Source organism: Tamandua tetradactyla, chromosome 24 (assembly GCF_023851605.1).
Source record: "Tamandua tetradactyla isolate mTamTet1 chromosome 24, mTamTet1.pri, whole genome shotgun sequence".
NCBI classification, from domain to species: Eukaryota; Metazoa; Chordata; class Mammalia; order Pilosa; family Myrmecophagidae; genus Tamandua; species Tamandua tetradactyla.
The window spans coordinates 10,633,031-10,653,154 of record NC_135350.1 but is presented as its reverse complement, the minus strand read 5'-3'; the positions used below and the strand labels follow the sequence as shown (position 1 = coordinate 10,653,154).

The following is a 20,124-nucleotide window of genomic DNA, read 5'->3' as shown; positions in this document are numbered from 1 at the left end:
ACATGATGGGAGGGAGAAAGAAGCAATCCCCTTAAGAAGGAGTGGGAAGCACAGTTATCAAAGTAAAGAATACAGGACCCAGAAAAACAACAGATGCCCACTAGATCAGTGCTTCTCAAATTTTAATATGTTTACATATCACCTGGAGATCTTGTTAAAATGGAAATTCTGATGCTGAAGGTCGGAGACTGGGCCTGAGCGTCTGAATTTCTACCAAGTTCCCAGGTAATGCTAATGCTCTAGTTGGTGGCCGACATTTTGAATAGCAAGGCACTGACCTTCTTACACTCCATGGCCCACAACTGTCTAACCTCGTAGATGCTCTAAGGTTTGTAGTTCATGAACAGGAACAAATGCAATCTCACATGTTTTGTCTGAGTGTGGTGTCTCCTCGGGGCCAGCTGTGTTCCCGTCACAACACTGAAATAGCAGAGGTGTTGCACGTCAGGACTGAGACATATTGGCCGTTCATAGCGATAAAAACACTTTAGAGTCTCATAGCACCTTTCATTCCAAAGTGTTTCAGAAGCGCTATACATTCAGCACTACAGAAAGATGATAGAAGCGGTGGACTCCAGGGGGTGCTTGCCGGGGGTGGAGAGGGGTGGGGGTGGAAGACTGCCTAAACCTAGGACAGCAAGACATTTCTTTGTTAAAGGTAACACACCACCAAAATTTTGTACAGCAAAAAAAAAAAAAAAAAAAAAAAACTAAAATCTGTAAGGTCAAGTTCGAAGATGACAGTTCATAGGTTAATGTTTGGGATTATTTTCCTAAAAGCATCTTCTCTCAATATGTTGGTTTTAGCCATAAAAAAGTGGCTCCATAAGCCTGATATGAGGGGTCTGGGAACACAGAGAGAAATGCAAATTGGAAGCAAGTTTAAACAAAGAAGATTAAAAATATTATTAGGAAATCTGCAAAGTCTGAATCCAGTACCTTCAATCTCTATAGGCTATGTTGGGCTTCTTAATGAAACAATTAAATTTTAAAATCTTAGCGGCAGCATTCCATCACATGTTCTCTGGCTTGGGAAGTAACTTTTTGTTTGCAGAGCATTTAGTAGAAGAAATAACTTTTCAAGCTCTACAAAAAGCAAACACCTAACCTGACCTTAACGTACCTGATGATAACATGGGGAGTTGAAATATGATCCCCCCCCCCAAAAAAAGTCACTTTATGACAAAGTTTGAAAATGAAAACTCCTAATGACTCCAGGAGTGTTTGTCTCTAAAATAAATCAATTTTCTAGTGCTGCTGTTCTCCATTTGTTATCAGAGACTCCTGGGGAGCTTCTAGTTCCTTGGAAGGAGTTCTATTTTCACTGCTTTGGCTTCTGAGCCTACATCAGGCTGATAAATGAAGACACAAAAGCTCCTACAAGATAGTTTAAAAGGTGTGTGGCCACCTGCCAGGGTAGCACATATCAAATTAAAAGGACAAGGAGAGAAATCCTTTTGCTATTTCATATTTCCTGGTGTTTCCCATGAACTCATTTCAATGACCTTGGTTGTAGAAAAAAAGTGCTTATTTATGAACATTCAGAAAAATTTCAAGATAACAAGAAAAACAGACCAGGAATTCTTAAAGCAGAAGCCCATTTTTCATTCTTTTCTTTTTTTTTATTCAGTATCCTCTTATCTTATTTCTCCTCCCACTCTCACTTGAGACAAGGTGGTGAAACTTTACCCAGCTAGCAGATACCAGTGCTTTCTCCATCAGAAGAACATAATCTTGAGTTATGGTACTCTTTTGTCAGAGAGGAAAGCATCCTGTTTGTAAATCCCAGAAAGGTATTTTTTAGTATACATATTTTCTTTCTAACTGAAACTCCTCATTTCCATCAGGAAGTACATTAAAATGGCATGTTACTATTGTTCCCTCAGACCGTAATTTTGGACTCCTGGCAAAGTTCTGCTCAAACACCTATTTTTATAAATCATGGGTAGGACCGATGTATCTGGTTATCTCTCAGAATTCTGTCAGTTCCACAACTGGAAATGGTGCTGCCATCTCACTCCAGGGGAAGGTGGTGGTGAAGTGCGGGCTTCAGATAAGGATTTGTACTGAGAGGCCAGCCCCAGAAAGTACTCAAAAGATTGTAGACAGAAGGCAGACAAGGAGAAAGTTACAGACATAAAATTAAAGTTATTTTAATCATGCAAATAAATGAGTGTGCTCCATTCTGGTTTGCTTTTACATTTGACAATAAAAGAAACAAAATTGAATATATACCTCGTAGATTAAAATCATCTAATATGTGAGCTTGGAATTAATGATATAAAAGCAAAGGAAAAGTTGCCAGTTAAACGCATATGTTTTAATCAGTTTTATTTATTTAGGGAAGGAAAGCAGGAAGAAAAAGATAAATAGAAAAATAGAGAAAGGAAGAAAGAGGAAAGGAGAAGGGAAAGAGGAAGGAGAGAAGAAGGCAGGAGAAGGGAGGGTAATGCAAGCAGGAGAACCCCACATTCCCCATCTGTCCCCCCCAAAATCTTCATCCAGATTATACCAGAGCAAATTGTCAGAAGTTGCATTGACCTTCCATCTCAGAGTTGATCACTTCTTGGCCTATTATCCGGAGCAATTCATTCGGTACAATTGAACCTTGACATTGTCATCTTTACCAGAGTCATAATATCAAGATCATCCAGTATCTATCCTTTTTTTCCCTGAAGATTACATCCTCCAGGCTCATCCATGTTGTCATATGCCTCAGGACCTCATTTCTTCTTATTGCTAATAATATTCAATTGTGTATATATATACCACATTTTGCTTATCCACTCGTCTGCTGATGGGCACTTGGATTGCTTCCATCTTTTAGCAATGGGAAATAATGTCTGTGCTGGTTTGAAAGGAAGTATGCCCCCTAAGAAAAGCCATGTTTTAATATAAATCCCATTTCTTAAAGGTAGAATAATCCCTATTCAATACTGTAGATTTGAAACTGTAATGAGATCATCTCCCTGGTTGATGTGATTTAGTTAAGAATGGTTGTTAAACTGGATTAGGGGATGACATGTCTCCACCCATTTGAGTGGGTCTTGATTAGTTTCTGAAGTCCTATAAAAGAGGAAACATTTTGGAGAATGAGAGACTCAGAGAGAGCAGAATGATGTATCCATGAGATGCAGAGATTCCACGAGCCAGAAACCTTTGGAGATGAAGAAGGAAAATGCCTCCCAGGGAGCTTCATGAAACCAGAAGCCAGGAGAGAAAGTTAGCAGATGATGATGCCATGTTCACCATGTGCCCTTCCAGCTGAGAGAAGCCCTGACTGTGTTTGCCACATGCCGTCTCACTTGAGAGAGAGACCCTGAACTTCGTTGGCTTTCTTGAACCAAGGTATCTTTCCCTGGATGCCTCAGATTGGACATTTCTATAGACTTGTTTTAATTGGGACATTTTCTCGACCTTAGAACTGTAAATTAGCAACTTATTAAATTTCCCTTTTTAAAAGCCATTCCATTTCTGGTATATTGCATTCTGGCAGCTAGCAAACTAGAACAATGTCACTATAAACATCGGTGTGCAAATGTCTGTTCATCACGTCTTTCAGCTCTCCTGGGTATATATCGAGTAGTGGTATTACCAGGGCTATGTTTAGTTTTCTGAGGAGCCACCAAACTACCTTCCATAGCAACTGTACCATTATACAGTCCTTCCAGCAGTGATTAAGAATTCCATTGTATCCACATCCTCTCCAACATTTATAGTTCCCTATTTGTTTAATGACAGTCATTTTGCAGATGTGAGGTGATATCTCATTGTTGTTTTAATTTGCATTTTGGTTAAATGCATATTTTAAGCAATGGAGTTTTGTTTGAATGGTCATTTTATTCATTTACTAATAGTCCATTTCCTTCTCAAAAGTTTAAGTTGGTTCACATTTAACTAATATCAACTGCATAAATATGAATTGAGAGTCTACTCCATCCAGGCACAGTTTCAGGAACTGGGGATTGTTGATAAATCAGATAAGCATGCCTCTACCTCTCAGACCTTACCACCCAGTACTCTGGTCTAGTTTAATATGGTTTCTAAGTTTTGCTAGTATGGACTATTGACACTAGAACAGTGATATTAAGACCTCTGTGGCCACTGAATCATCAGCCACCTTATAGACAGCAACTTATTGAGTGGAAGTATTTAAAAAATGTCCTGTACTCATCTTTAAATTCTGTTGTTTCCTTCTGCTCTCTGAGTCCACTCTCCTCAAAGACAGCATAACATGGTTAACATAATATTTCCAGAGCTCAGTTGAACAGCTTCAGTATAAGTCAATTCAACCCATAAACATTTATTGAGTGTCTCTGAAGTACAAAGCACATGGTATGGTCCCCCAAAGGTCACAAAACCAGTTAAGATGCGGTGCCCACTCCGGCGGTATTTACAGAAAGCAGAATTGAGTGAGCACCGTAATAAAGGTTTACGCTTCAGTTCTGGGTACATGAGGGATGAAAAGGTTAACTTTAGCTGAGATGACTCCTAGAGAAGTCGAAATTTTGAGACTCCATAAGGGATAAATGATCTCATCAGACAGGTTGGGGTAAGGGCAAAGTATAACAGTTAAGACTTGACAATACAAAGTGATGGTCAGAATTCTGACTCTCTCTCTCTTACTAGCCGTATGTCGAGAGTCAGTTTCTTACAGCTCAGATATGTCCTTTGTAAACGGGATAATAAGAGTACATCATAGGGGTCATGCATTGGTAGTTCAGTGGCAGAATGTTTACCTTACATTCAGGAGACCTGGGTTCAATTCCTGGACCATGCACTGCCCCCAGAAAAGTACATCATAGGATCTGTGTGAGGTTTAAATAAGATGATTCATGTAAAGTACTTTACACAGTACTAATACCTGTAATATAATAACTATTCAATAAATATTAGTCTCTACTATTGTTAGAGAGTCAGCACAGAGGAATGGAACCGAAGTAGGGGGTATGCTTGAAGAATAGCTAATAAGGTGCACAAAGGAGCCTATTGAAAAAGGAAGGTTAAAGGGCAAATCGCTAAGGTCCTTAAAATAAAAGTAATATCGTCTTTATTGTATATGAAATAAGAAGCCACCCATGAGTTTGGAGTAAAAGAGTAAGTGACATAACCATATCATAATTAAATTTCTCCACTCACCAATTTTAAGAGAATATTTCTGAAATCTTTTTTAGATATATGGTTGTACAATGATCATGGTTTTGAATACTACTAATTATAATTGCTACTTTGACCAAGCACTTACTAGGCACAAACACTGTGCTAGGTACTCAGCATAAATATTTTTCATTTAATCTTTACCAAAAAGTCCTATGAGTCATGTGTAATCAGACTCACATAACAGATGAGAAAATAGAGGCTCAGAGAGATTAAGAAAAGCCCAATTTGTACACCTAAAAGAAAAATGAGTACTATGAACGATGACTCTCTCAGCAAACTTCATAGTAGGGTTCTGGTTCATTCTATCCTAATAGTTATCACACCACAGTGCATTTGACTTGCTTAATTGTCTGTTGCCTTCAACTAGGTGAAAGTCCTATTGAATCAGGCACTACACATGTGACATCATTGTATTCTAGGCACTCGGTAATCATATGGTGAATAAATGAATGAATGCAATTTTGTGGTGGCATTTTCATGGGATGGCATATTTATAAGGCTCATCTGACTCACTGCCTCCCTATTAGAATACATAATAGAATATTTGTGCATAGAGTTTATATTTTCACTTTCTAAAATACCATAATACAATTAGAATAAATTCAAGAACTTTTATGTATAACAAGCTTAAGAAGCAGATAAATACAAGACTTTCAGAATATTTAAATCTGAATACTTGTATTTGTGCTATCAAGAAAACTATGCTTTTTAAAAAGTAATTGACATCTTCTAGACAAAGGAATCTTCACATTTCTATTTGGAAAAAAGTCATTTAAAAAAATTTATAAAATCTTTCTGCATACAAAACAAAGGTAGAAAAGTGAAACACAATTAATAACTGAATTAAAATGGGCAATCACTAAGACTACAAAGAATGCAAGTATGGTCATGCTGATCGATGTTGATTCTCTGGCTCCAGACCAACCTGACAGAAACAGAAGTTACATTGTCATTTAGTTGATATATTAAAACTGATATTATCTGATAAACAGTACTACAGATAATCTTAAATGGCTTTCAGTTTAAAAGTGGAAAGCCTATAAGACAATTTGAATTTTTCCAGATTTACAACCCAAATAGCCTTTTTCTTTGGCTCAGTATACACAACATGAGGCTTAAGGTGGTTCATAATCGCAAAGAGTTGAAAGAATCAAGTTTAGGGTTTAAAAATTACCAGTAATAATCCAAAAGGAGGATAATACAAACAGAAAATATACCTATATAAGAATACATATGAATATAAAATATACATATAAATTTATCCAGGCTGGAATTTAACTTTCTGCATTATGATGTCTATACCTTCCATGCTTTCTACAGTCGTAATAAAGAGTCTGACCCCATTTATAATGTTTGACTGCTGACAGCTTTCAGACCCAACACCCCTCCTTACCCTTCTGCCTGCATCTGGGCAAGATGATAAGCAAGCCTGGGTGTTCCCTCCTTTGATGCTGGTGGGAAGTTCAAACCAGGCAAACCCTGGCCCCTCATGCAGACACCCTCACCAGCCCCATCCACTGACTACTAATAAAAGCCAAGCCAATTTCCTTTCTCTACTCTCTCAAACTATTTTTGGACCTGCTTGGGAAACTGCCCTGCAATACCCAAAAGCTTCATTATGCAAATAACAAATCTTTTTATACCTTCTCATGGTGTGTGTGGCTTCATCCGTCTCAACATCAGGACCAAATTTTGTGTTGGGAGCTCATCTCATCTCTACAAGTTGATCTCAACAGGCAATATAATTTGTCTTTAGAACTAAAACAACACAACAAGCATAAAATGAACAAAGGAGTTGATGTACCTTATCAGCATGTCTCACCTCTCTGTTACACATACACATACGCACATAGCAAAGTAAAATAAATGTCACTTTTCGATGTATATTTCCTGGATATTTCAAAGAATAATTTCACGTAAGATCATAGGAGACATGGACTTGCTGAAGATCAGATCACAAAGCTAGTAAAGCTAGTAGTGATGTGAACCCCGGAAGTTTGATTCCAGAACTATCTACCATAAAACTGGCCCCTTAACCACCTCTTCTCTAAAATTAAAGAACATCACTTCTTTTTCATAATCATGTTTTGTATTAGACTTATTAGCTACTCCTTTTATGTGAACATTTTCTAAGTGTGTAACATCTTCAAATGACCAAGCTCTAAACTAGATGCAAGCTCCAGGCTGGCCAGCATTATTGATTAAATTTGTGAAACAGCCATCCCCATCTTTCCTTGTCCTAATAATGGTCTGATTTTTCTTCACCCTTCCATCTCTTCTCCCATGTAGCTCATATGTTTCAAGAAACACTACCCTCATCCCCAGCTCTAGGAGTGGACACCCTGGGTTTAAAGATCAGCCCAACATATCTACCACAGTGATTGGGTCAGGAGCACAGACAAAAGGCAATCAGCACACGGCATTGCCCTGGCCACAAGGATTAGTTCGGGACTGGACAGATGATCTAATTTAAATGAATGAGATGCAAAAAAAAGTTTTTCCTAGAACTCCTGGGAAATAATTCTTCTTACTCAATAAAAAAACTACCAGACATAGTTTTCATTTCCTCTAAAAGGAACTATAGAGTTCAAAATACCTACAGTCATGAAGGCTTCCATGAAGGAAGCCAGACTGAGGATGAAGCCAACACAGAGGAAAGCACAGCTGAGCAAACTGCAGAGAACCAGCCAGAGTCACTGGGTTAAGCCAGCCTGCAGCTCGTCCTCTCTGTATTTTCCATCACGGGAGCTAATAACATTCAATTGCTCGTTTAAGCTGGTTTAATTTTGTTTTCTGTTACTTGCAGTCCTAATTCAAACGTGCCTAAAAAAGACTCCCTCTAGCGATTTTACTCTGTCCTACTCTCTCAACAAACTTCTGTACAAAATACTCACCCTCTTGGTACCAACGCAACTTTTCTTATTCATGTTGAAAGGGAGGTCCATAACTTTTCTCTGAAATTTGTGCCTGTCAGTTTATATGTTTTGTTTCTGGAAATATCTTTAACTTCCTTACTCCGCTATTTCTTCATCACAGCTGGTCTCAGGCTTTCTCACAGCTTGTGCCTAAGCATCATGTTATAACAGGGATCGGTAGAGGGAAGCTCAGAGCAGCATGGAGACTGTTTTTAGTGTCTTGTTCCCTCCACCCACTGAGTACCACCCCCATAGGGCCCTGAGGAAATGACTGAGGGGAGCACGGGGGAAGTCACTGAAAGCTTAAATAAAGTTGATCAAGTTAAGCGCTTAGAGCAGTGAAATTTCAAACAGTAAAAATTAGGGGGCATCCAACAATTGGTAAATAATTTAATAAATCATGCTGTAGGGGCTCTAAGAAATAGTATGCAATTTTTTTTTAATTAAGATTGTAGACACTACGGTCAAACATGAAGAAATCTCTTAAGCCATTATACTAAGTGGGGAAAAAAATACAAAACTATATACACAATATTTATAATAATGTAATAGTCACAACCAAAGTCAGAATATTTTAAAATCTGAAGCAAAACAAAACTCAAGAGACAAAGCACCAAAAATACATTTACAATGGGAGCTCTAGTGACTTTTTCTTATTTTGTTCTCTTTCACCATTGTTAAGGAACACATATTATTTATGAAATTAATGTTTTAACATATGGATGCTGTATTTTGTTTTTACTAATCACATAAATGTTGACACATTTATTTGAGATGCACAAAGAAGATAAGAAGGTTAAGGAAGAAACACTTAGCATTGCGTAGTTTAAGGATCTCAGCATACACTCCTCCAAAGAAGAGTTTCTAGGTCAAAGGACATATCCAGCATCCAGCTGAAAATAACACATCACACCTCATAAAATTTAAATGCTGTCCCTTGGGTGTTAAAAAACAAAAGACCATCGTCCAGATCTTCTGGGTCATTTGACTTTTTTCCACTGTTTTCCAAAGCAGTAAAACCATGCAGGAAATAATATTGCTGGGGAGAGGGGAGAGGAGGGAAGGGTAAAGTTGTGAATCAGTCTGATTTAGCCAGACTGTGCAAGCAGCAAAAGGAAAGGCGTCAAGGTATTGGATAACGTCAGGTTGCAAATCTGTGTGTATCATTACTTTCCAAAGGTAAAAGCACAAAGTGAAAGGTTGAAATGAGGGAGGACAAGGGGAAAATGAGGTGGAAGGTGATGGAATTGCAAAGATAGATGCCAGAGATAAGTACACAAAAGGACAAACGAGACACCAGAATTATGGATAGAGATAAAACAGTTAATAGAAAGGACAGAAATAAAGCGAACAGGGAACAAAACAAGAAAAAATATTCCCGGTGGTGTCAGATGTGGTGATGGAAACCTTGGCGAGACCTTGGGAAGGAAAGGTGGAGGTGAATGACAAACGTGCAATGTAATAATAAATCATCTTTTCTAGATCTTCTGCAGGAACAAATTTTCCAGAGATTTAGATTTGGTAAACAGACCAAGCTGGATCACAGTGAGGAACTTATAGGGGATTTGAGATGTCAAACACATGGAAGCCAAGGTTTGCCTCTAATGTTGAAAATAACACCACCCATGGCTCATTTCAAAATAACTGCAGTTCATAGAGGCTCCTCTAAAAAAAAAAAAAAAAACTAAGACAATGTAAATTATAGCAATAATAATTCTACTAAAACTTTTGGAGCCTTGTTAATTTTTCCTGAGACCTCAAAACTATGTACTATGATCGTGCATATTTCGTATTATTAGTTAACATGTTTACACTTAGTATATGAAATCATCTCAATATTTCTTTAATAAAATATGATAAAGCTGGGGGTGCAAGGGTATTTCAGTGGTAGAATTCTCACCTGCCATGCGGGAGACCTGGGTTCCATTCCCAGCCCGTGCACTGCTCCTCCAGAAAAACAAACAAACAAATAAAATTCAACAAAATGGTGCTCAAAGAACAGGATATTCACATGGAAAAATAATGAAATGTGACCCCACCATACAGGATACAAAAAGTAAATAAATAAAAATAATATATATATACATATGATAAAACTGTCAAACTGAAAGAGAAGCAAGTATGGAAATAATTTATATTTTCTGACTTTTAAAATTAAGATTCTTAAAAAAAAAAATTAAGATTCTTCAAGCACAAACTGTTACTTGGATGCAAACTATGTGCTTTAAGTTGCTTTATTAATTCTCAGGTCCAGTCATACCCTAAGCACAGTGATTAAGAGAATGGATTTGCGAGTGAGAAAGACCTGTATAGGTCCAGGATCCATAATTTATCTAAGTGTTGGCATGTTGGCTAACCTCTCTCACCTTGAATCTCTCAATCAATGAGATGAAAATAGGAGTACCTGCCTCACATGGCTGTTGAGCGGATTATATAAAGTAATACATATGAAGTACTTAGCACAGTACCTGGCACGTAATAAGTATTCAATAAATGCTGCTACTTCTTAAAGACACCATTATTTTTGTCAGTATTCCAGTCAGGCAGTCCTGAAAACTGATGGGCTGAGAGTGAGAATTTTACTAAATAGAAAGCATCATTTCTTACTTACTTAGCTGCTCACAGTGTTTCGGGCACATGAGGTCCTTGATCTGGAGTGTCTTAGCTCCTGTGCCTGGAGCACAGCCCCTACCATCTCCAGGCCCGCTTTCCCTGGGTGACTCCTGCTCATCCATCCCCCACACTCAGCTAAGACCTGGTTTGCCCCTGTAGGTCAGCCTTCCCTCACTCTGAAGGCTGGGGTTGGTACCAACTGGTCTACTCTTCCCCTATGCTCCCCTCATCACAATACACGGTAATTTCATGTTTATTTTACTGATCTGTATTCCCTCAGGTTACACACAGAGAGACACTAACGCATAATTTTAAGCTCTCTGAACACCTAAATCTACCTTCTCAGCCTTCATTTCTAGCCCAACCACGCAGTCGGTGTGTGCCCGGCATATATTAAGTTCTTAATAGGTGCACTTTTGGAATAAATAACACACTGAAGACAAATGTGGAAAAGTTTTGGAAGTCTTGTGTCCAATATTGTATCATAAAATACCTACCAATCAGAAGAGTCCAATAACAGACCTATTAAATTTGCCGACACTTGCCAAGTGTTTCCTACATAAAATAACTTGACATGGTTATATAGATTAGAAAAACAATGCATAGGAATAGGCCAGACTGAGGTAGTCAGCTGAAGAAAGCAATTTAAATTACATGCACTCCAGCAAGTTTTTATAAAAGTTAGTCCTACTTTCCTAAGTCCAGTTATTTTAATGTCTCCTTGAATAGAAGTCACTCTTATGGGAGAGAGTGACGCAAACTATCAGAAGTGCATAGAAAATTCAATTAATAAACATTGTGAGCCTCTCCTACGTGTTAGGTATACAGGCAGATCAAAGAAAAATGAAACACAGCCTTTGCCTTTGATAGGTTAATAGTCTAAGTGATGTGTCGGGAAAAGGGAATTTTACATCTACCTACCTCCCCCCATCAAATTCATTAATAAAGGACATTTGCTTGTAGTTTTCTTTTATTTTCTTAATTTTTCCTTGGAAGAATGCCATTATAAAATGAATGCAGGTACATATATTTCTTTTGCAACTGATATGAGCTGGGGTATTTGAGATAAAACATGCCAGGCTGCACACAAATGTATGATGAATTCAGTCTTTTGAAAATAAACCAATTTCTCCTATAGCACATGTTCAAAACATTCATCAAATAGACAAGATGATTTGTATATAACTTCTAAAAATTTACGCACAGCATCTAATTATTTTTCCTTTGGCAAGAGTTTCTCAACACCTGTTGAAGCCATTACTGTTCTGTCCTTTGGGGACAATAGAATATATCAGCTCTCTCACCCACTGCATTTTTCTCAAGATACACCAGGAACTATCAAAACCTAGTAGATTCACTGCTGCACAACCTGAGCCATTTAACAGGTGGCTATTCCTGCTTCTCTTCTCCTTTCCCACCCCAAGAATGATGTAATAGATTTCCTTTTGTTTTCTTTTCTTTTCCCTTCTACAAACTTCCAAAGTACTGGGAATATTCTCAGGAGCAGACAGATGTTAACCCAGAAGAGTAATTCCATGAGCCTGCATAGAACAAGAACTTTGCTTGTGAAACAAGAGGTAAATGGAACTTTTCCTGTTCTTTAAAACTGAAGAAGATGTGTAAGAATTATGAAGATATCAGCCTTTCTATAATGAACCAGATCAACAGAGAAAGTAAATTAGTTCCAACAAAATGATAGATCCGTAATAGTTTATTACACAAACACTGATCATTTCCCTTTGAAAGTTAAGAAGTCTTTACTTGTGATTACCAAGTCTGCCTTTCCCTCACCAAGAAATGCTGAGAATAGGTCCTAGGCTGCTATATGTATATAAAAGAAAGCTTTTGTTCTAATGCATTTAGGAACTGGAGCATAGTGGTTTCCAGCCACTGGATGGTGAGTATTCCCATCCTTTCTTCCTGCCATGCAGGTCTCAATTAGTGATAAAATCTTATTTCAAATTCTGAGATTGTGGTTCTATTTTCCATGATACGAAGATGTTCTATTGCATCATTCAGGATCCCAGAAGGAAAGAAACTCATTCCAAATCACTCAAATTGAAGAGACTCATGTGAAACAAGAAATTACACAAATTTTGGGCAAGGTTAAAGGAACAAACAAAGGATGGTGAGGCACCCAAATATACCAATAGTGGAAAATCATTATTACTCCAAGGAAGAAGAGAAAACAATGTTTCAGGGGTTCAGTGACACCTGATACTGTGAAGGAAAGACCACTTGGCAGGAGTTGCAGCCACAAGGGAGCAAAAAGGAGGAACAGGAAATAAATACACTGGCCTCTCTCTCCCCTATCCTCCTGTGGGTCTCTTATTGGAAGGCTGGAAATCAGCTGTTAGGGAATTCAGGTGGCAAAATCTATAGGGATCAGCCTCCTGGGTTGGTGGAAGCAAGGAGAGTGGGTCAACATTTCAAAGGGTAAGCAGGGTAGGAAGGGCAAAGAATAAATCTTGGGTTGAAATAAAAAATTCAAAAGGGTGTGGACACATCAAAACAGGATTCATGAGGTGGTAGCCAAACTGATCCAACATCATTTATCCTCAGTGGCCTAAATAAAAGTACACATAGAGCATTCCAGGTGAAGATTTTGTAAGGCATTTGTAGATGTAAGTAGCACTGCCTCATTTACCCTCTCCTCTTCTACTCAAGCCAAATAACAGTCTTAAGAGAGCTACTTAGACCGAAAAGATGCTTTCCAGAAGGGCAGGCTCACTGGCAGTAGTCTTGCTAAGTGACAGAAGCTCACAGGGCAACCCTGTTCTACTACTGGCATAAAATAAGTGAAGGTTCTTAGCTTTTGCCCTCAGGAGTTCTGAGGCCTAGATCCAGATAGCTGACATTATTTGGATAAAGACAAGATGCTGGCTAGAATACCCATGATTGGGTGAAAGAGAGTAAGTTGATGGGACCAGGCCAAGCTCCTGTGGATTAGTTAGGATAGATGGGCATCAAGAAAGTAAAAGCTCCTTGCCCGAGATGGCTACTTCCCAGAGCCTTGAAATACCAGGAGAAAGAAGCCCTGTGGGCATATCGCAGGGTTGGGGTTGGGGAAGACAGACACAGAACTGAGTCCCAGCAGGAGGAGCTTCCAAACACCCAAAAGTTGGCCCACAAGACAGAGTGAGCACTTGGACTTAGGCCATGACATAGGATATTTAAAAGTCAAGAGCTCCTTCCCTCCCCTTCCCCCCCTCCACCCCCTGCCTTGTTTCATCTTGAAGGAACCTGAAGCAGGAAGAGGAGAGGCAGGAGCAAGGAGAATAGGTCAACAGTTCACTGGATCCCCCGTCCCCACTGCTGGCCACTGAGTCACTGAACAGGTCAAGGGGGGAAGTTTTGATTTGAATGAAAGATTGAAAGAAGTTTTTCTTTGAATTGTACTCTACCTTTCAATACATAAGAGTAAGTCTCAGAAGAAATACCTGGAATTGACCATGCACAATGCTACATAACTTCAGCAAAACTCAGACGTGGGAGGAACCCGGTCCCTCGGAAGTCTGAGGTGAAGGGTAAGGCTGGAAACAGGTAGATGTATTGAAAGTCTTTAAAAGAAGAAGTTAGAGATTTCCTTCACACCTCCTGTCACAGTCAGTGACTGCCCTGCCCACCCACCCATCCTCACCCCCAATCCCACAAGCTGGAGTAATAGCTCTCCCTTGAGCAGCTGAACCAGCCAGGTTTTTACCATAACACAGGTAAGAATGGAAGCTAAGTGAAGCACTATAAAAAAAATAAATAAAAATAAAGCACCATGGTAATTGACACACTGTGGTGGTTTGGAGCTACGTACCGCAGGAAAAAAACATGTTCTTAATCTTAATCCATTCCGGTGGGTGTGAACCCATTGTAAATAGAACCTTTTGGTGTGGTTACTTCAGTTAAGATGTGGCCCAACCCAATCTGAATGGGTCTTAATCCTATTCCTGTAGTCTTTTATACAGAATGAAATTCGGACAGAGAAAAAAGCCATGAGAAGGAAGAAGCTGAAGGTCAACAGAACCCAGAAGAGAAGGGAGAGTCCACCATGTGCATTGCCATGTGGCAGGGGAGTCTAGGATCAACGATAACCAGCAGACAGCTCCAGAATGCCAGTCTTGGGGAAGAAATCATCACTTCAATGACGCCTTGATTTGGAATTTTCCCTGCCTTGAAGTCATGAGCTAATAAATTCCCATTGTTTAAGCCAACCCATTGCATGGTATTTGCTTTGGCCATCAGGAAAACTAAACACACACCTAACACTGGGAACCCTTAGCCCCTCTCCCTGCATGGATACCAAAAACAGGCAGCCAGGCTTATACACATCTCAGCAGGAGACTAGGGTTCTTGCAGGAGATACGCACTGGCTTAAAAGAAAAGGCCTTGGAGGAAGGAAATTGAGCAGCAGATGTCAAAGAGGGAGGAAGGCTCACTTTCCATCGAATAACCTATTTTTTATTTGAGAAGTTTCAGGTTTATAGAAAAATCATGCAGAAAATACAGAGTTCCGTATATCCCCTTCCACACAGGCAGTTGTTCCTATTATTTATATTTTGCATTAGTGTAGTGTCTTTGTTATGATTGATGAATTACACTATTAACTATAATCCATAGTTTATATTAGGGGTCACTGTTTATGTTGTACAATCCTATGGCTTATTTTTTTGTATACTGTATGGTGGGGGTCACATTTCATTCTTTTTCCATGTGAGCACCCAGTTATTACAGCACCATTTCTTGAATTTTTGTTTGATTGGGTTTTTTTTTGTTTGTTTGATTGCTTGTTTGTTTGTTTGGGAAGTGCATGGTTTAGGAATCGAACCCAGGTCTCCCGCATGGTAGGCGAGAATTCTACCACTGAATTACCCTTGCACCCCACATGTTCTGTTTGTTTATTTTTTAATTTTTATTTTAGTAACATATATACAACCTAAAATTTCCCCTTTTACTACATTCAGATAGATCTTTCAGTTGTGTTAATTACATTCCCAATGTTGTACTACCTTCACTACCATTACCATACATTACCAAAACTTTGCCATCACCCCAAGCAGAAACTTTGTGCCTATTAAGCATTACCCCTACCCTGTACTGGGGAAGTCACAGATATACCTAGTGGCCATCTCCTAGACAATGTTTCAGTCTGTTTTCCTTCTACAGCCTCAGGGAAATGTTAGGTGATATGAAAAGGTCTGAACAGACCTTAAACCAGGGAACAAGGAGCACCAGATGCTTCTCAGGGCAAGAAATGCTCAGTGGCAGAACTCCTTCCCCCTGGGTGGGTAAATACCCTCTTCTAGCAACACAAACTTATCTCTTATCTCTGACATGAAGTGAGGCACGTGGAGCCGCCATTCAATAATACTGACCTGAGCAGTTTGGCCTCCTGGAAGACCAGCCATGATGAGATCTCTTCCCCTGCTCTTTTTTTGAACTCTTTGTGCTGTGTAAGAAATAAAGCAGTCATTTGTTGAAAGTTTCTGTTGTACTCAAGCCTGTGTTCCCACAATACATCATGCAGCAACTCACTCCACAGATTTGGGTGCTGTGAGCAGGATGCACAGGAAAGTATGGAGTGGGTTGATTTATTTTTACCGTTCTTTTCATAATTATTGCATTCTTTTTGTGCTGAATATCTTTAGGCAACACGGGTCTCATGGCTTCATCTGCTAAACTGAAGGGCCCCACCCTACCAGCCTGAGTAGAATATTGACCTACCAATGGGGGACTTGCAGCATGCTATTTCCATTCTTTGGAGGAGAGATGAAATAAGTGAGACTTCAAAAATTGCCCGACGAATGCCATAGAATTGGCTAGCTGGTTCCATGCTGAGATCAATGAGATTGGGGGTCCACCACCTGGCGTACACTCTCCTGGCTCATGGCTTCTTATATCTGCTCTCATTCTGGAACTAGGCATACCCTCACTCAGGCCACACAGGCTGATCTTGAGATTACTGTGAGGCCAGTTATTATTCAGGAGACTATTAGAACTGAAGATAGGAGTGGAAGCTGAAAACAAAAGTATGAGCTTTCACAGTGAAGTAGATAAAGGATATGAAAGATAGATGTGGACAGAAGCCAAGAGAGGATCTCCTCTTGAAGCTGTGCCAACTTCTGACAAGAGTACAATGACCAGCCTGGTCAGCCAAGCTGAGTGGAAAAGTTTTGGCCACCTGCCATCTAACCCTGTCCTCCAACAGACTCTCAGTCAATTGTAATTAAAACAGGAGGAAGGGCAGTTATGGTGGGGATGGCAGGGCAGGAGCGGCACAGCCACAAGCTTTGTTTGGCTGGGCTCTAAAGGGGGTTATATGAGTATATCCCACTCTGGGTGATCGCCCCTGAATTCCAACTAAGTCAAGGAAGAAGCTATAGTGATGCTACAACAACTGGATGTTGGCACATGGACATTCCATCCCCACCCAAGGGACTTAGCAACCCACCAGATTCCTATTTTACAGCAGAGCATTGATTTTATTAGAAGGTACCCTACTGAGTCGGATGACAAATTGATTTTGATCCTTGTCCCATGATTTCCCCTGGGAGATGTGATTGAGCAGTTCATTATACACTCCCTGCTTGGGGTGGGGGCTCCTGTGCTAGGAGAGTAGCTGCAGTGGTGCCTGGCAGGGGAGTCTGCCCAGCAGGTTGTGGAGGGACACATCTTATTCAGGAGGGTCCCAAAGCCTATGGGTCTGGTCAACAGCTGCCCATTCCTCTCATGACTTCATTTGCCAAGCTATGTTCTTGTGGCTACTAGAGCAAGGGTTCCCTAAGAACACCATAGATGGACCTTCAGTGGAAAACATGAGGAAAAATATAAACTAGAAGGAGGGCTATGGATTGCACGGGGCCAATCTGCCCCTGCTTAACCCCTTCCCACAATCTCCAGATACAAGTAGTAGAAAAGGAAGAACTTGCAAATGTCCTACCTCTCCCTTCCACGTCCAACTGAAGAATCGGGACCCCAAGAAGGACCTCTTTACAAAGACTTAACTATATTAAAAATGGCTTAAAGTGGGGCCAAGGGCCCAACCCACCTCCCACCCTCACCCCCCCATACCAAAGACCATATGCCCCAGTGCATATACCATCTGGGGGCAGTGAACAAAGATTTATGACATTTTGGGATACAAGTTCCAAGGTCACTATTATTCCAGGAGATGCAGATGGGAAGGGGCAATGAATAGCATTGGGAGGTTATGGTATGGGAACAAGAGGTTGCCCCTACTTTGTGGCTCAGTCCCCATGGCTTTTTGGTTACCTCTATTGCCATGTTTCTGGCCTGGGAATGCATTGTTAGAGTTGATGTTCTGCACTGCTGCATCTCCCAGCAGCAACAGCAAAGATGGCCATCACAGTCGGGCAGGTAAAAAGTCATGCACCCCCATGCAGAATGCAGATGTGCCCCCCTTGGCGCCTATGGTCCCAGACATTGTACTAGTTTGATATTAGCACCAGCATATTCCTCATCCCAGTATCCTCTTGGCACCCCCTTTATACTGAGTGGCATAGAAAGCAGGAATGGAGGAAGAACAGGGATGCAAGAGGTAAAAGTGGCTATTTCAGCTGCCCTGTTTCTAGAAACTTTAGAGCCTGGATCTCTATTTGAGCTAAAGGTTTCTGCTGCCAGATCCATGCAAACTGGTCTCTTTGGCAGGAGGGAACAATAGAGTTCATAGATCCCTTGGCTTCTGGATCAAGAAATTATCAGACACAACCCAGAATAGCCCCATCTTTGAAAGGTAATTCTGGTGTGCTACTGGACCTACATGAAAATCAAAAGGATCATCAAGAGCTTCCAGGTCCTATTGAGGCCAAGATCCTCATCATGTCCTGGGTCTTAGGTAATTGAAACACTTGCCTAGGCAGTGCTAAAGAGCAGCGCATCATCAAATGGAAGTGGTACATTCAGGATTGTGCTCACCCAAGCCTCCAGGGAGTAACACACTTGCATGGGCAGTCTGTCTCAACAATGATCCTCTTACAACACTGAATGAGGGTTCTTTCCTCCATGCATTGGCATCTTGGGGGCCCAGACTTAAGGATGCCCCATCAGATGCTCAACATTGGTTCACTGATGGATCAGCCAAGCCGAAGCCAAGCCTCACGTGAGGACATTGAACTTACCCTCGATGATATTCATGAAATAACTGAATTTCCTGTGGATGCTTCCACCACTGGATGGAGTCATCATCAAATTGGGCATGGAAATTCTTATACTATGAAATTATGGGACCAAGAACATGGGGTATCTCTCATTAAAATGTGATGTCATCTTGGGCGGGCCACGATGGCTCAGCAGGCAGAGTTCTTACCTGCCATGCTGGAGATCCAGGTTCAATTCCTGGTGCCTGCTCCCCGCCACCAAAAAAAAGTGATATCATCTTACTGATCTGAGAGATGTCAATTACAAGCCAGAGCCTGAAAAGAGCATTTAGGAGCTATGCCCAGAGGGGCCACACCCAAGCTGTTCATGGCAGGTGGATGATAGCAGTCCTCTACCGCCATCCTAATATATGCCCTGTGCCTTGATTGCAGTAGATGCCTATACAGGCTATGGCCTTGCCTCTCCAGTTCATCAGGCAGAAGCAGTGTATACAGGGAATAATTTGGAAAAGTAGGTTTGCCAATCCTTTGGATATCCAAATGATGTTTCCTCTGACCAAGGGCCCCCACTTCACTGCACAATCCACTCAAAGACGGGCCCAGACTCACTAAATTAGATGGACCTTTCACATGATCCACCAGCTACAGGTAGCCAACATTGTAGAGAACTTTAACGGCTACCTGAAAAAAGAGCTTTGATATCTACTCCCTGACACCTCTTATTGGATAGACCAAGCACCTCACTTGGGCCTTCTGGAATCTGAAATCAGCAATTCCCCACAAAGGAAATGCAGCCTTATTCCTCTTTCTAGCACAGGGTGGAGATTGGAACTGGGGCAGGGGAACCCAGATTTTGCCATGCTTTTACCCTTACACCTATCAAGAAGTGGACTGACTCTGAAATACGGACCAAGGACTTACTACTCGGGGGCTCTCCTTTTCTCAGGGAACATTCTGCTTTTTAACTCATTATCCCACACACACACAATTCCCAGGGTGGGGGGAGGTTAGGGCAGCCAGGTGAAAAGGTGGGATGATGGAAGCAGACCAAGAAGAACTTAACGCACATGGGACCTGCAGGGTCTGTCACATACATACTAGCGGTTAGTGGGTGACATCTACCCATGGTTAGGCCACCAGTTCCTTTGGGAAGGGTCATGGAACACCTTCAAGGAATCTGACAATTCCCATCCATCAGGAAGGGGTTGAAGTTGGCCAGAAGATATGGGTAAGACACTCGCATCAATGAGAAAAGGGTGTGGTTATAGCTCAAGGACAGGGGCAGATAGACAGGTGGCCTTAGAAGGAAAAAATGTTACTGTAAATAG

General features: G+C 40.6%; 1 long non-coding RNA gene across 1 annotated transcript; it reads right to left on the bottom strand.

The window, feature by feature from the left end:
* Positions 1-209: 209 nt before the first annotated feature.
* LOC143667956 (uncharacterized) lies at positions 210-16,115 on the bottom strand. Its single transcript, XR_013168208.1, has 4 exons — positions 16,055-16,115; positions 6,804-6,918; positions 4,740-4,808; positions 210-420 (listed from the first exon to the last, which is right to left on the bottom strand). It is a non-coding gene; the product is annotated as an uncharacterized LOC143667956 (long non-coding RNA).
* Between the last annotated feature and the right edge of the window lie 4,009 nt (positions 16,116-20,124).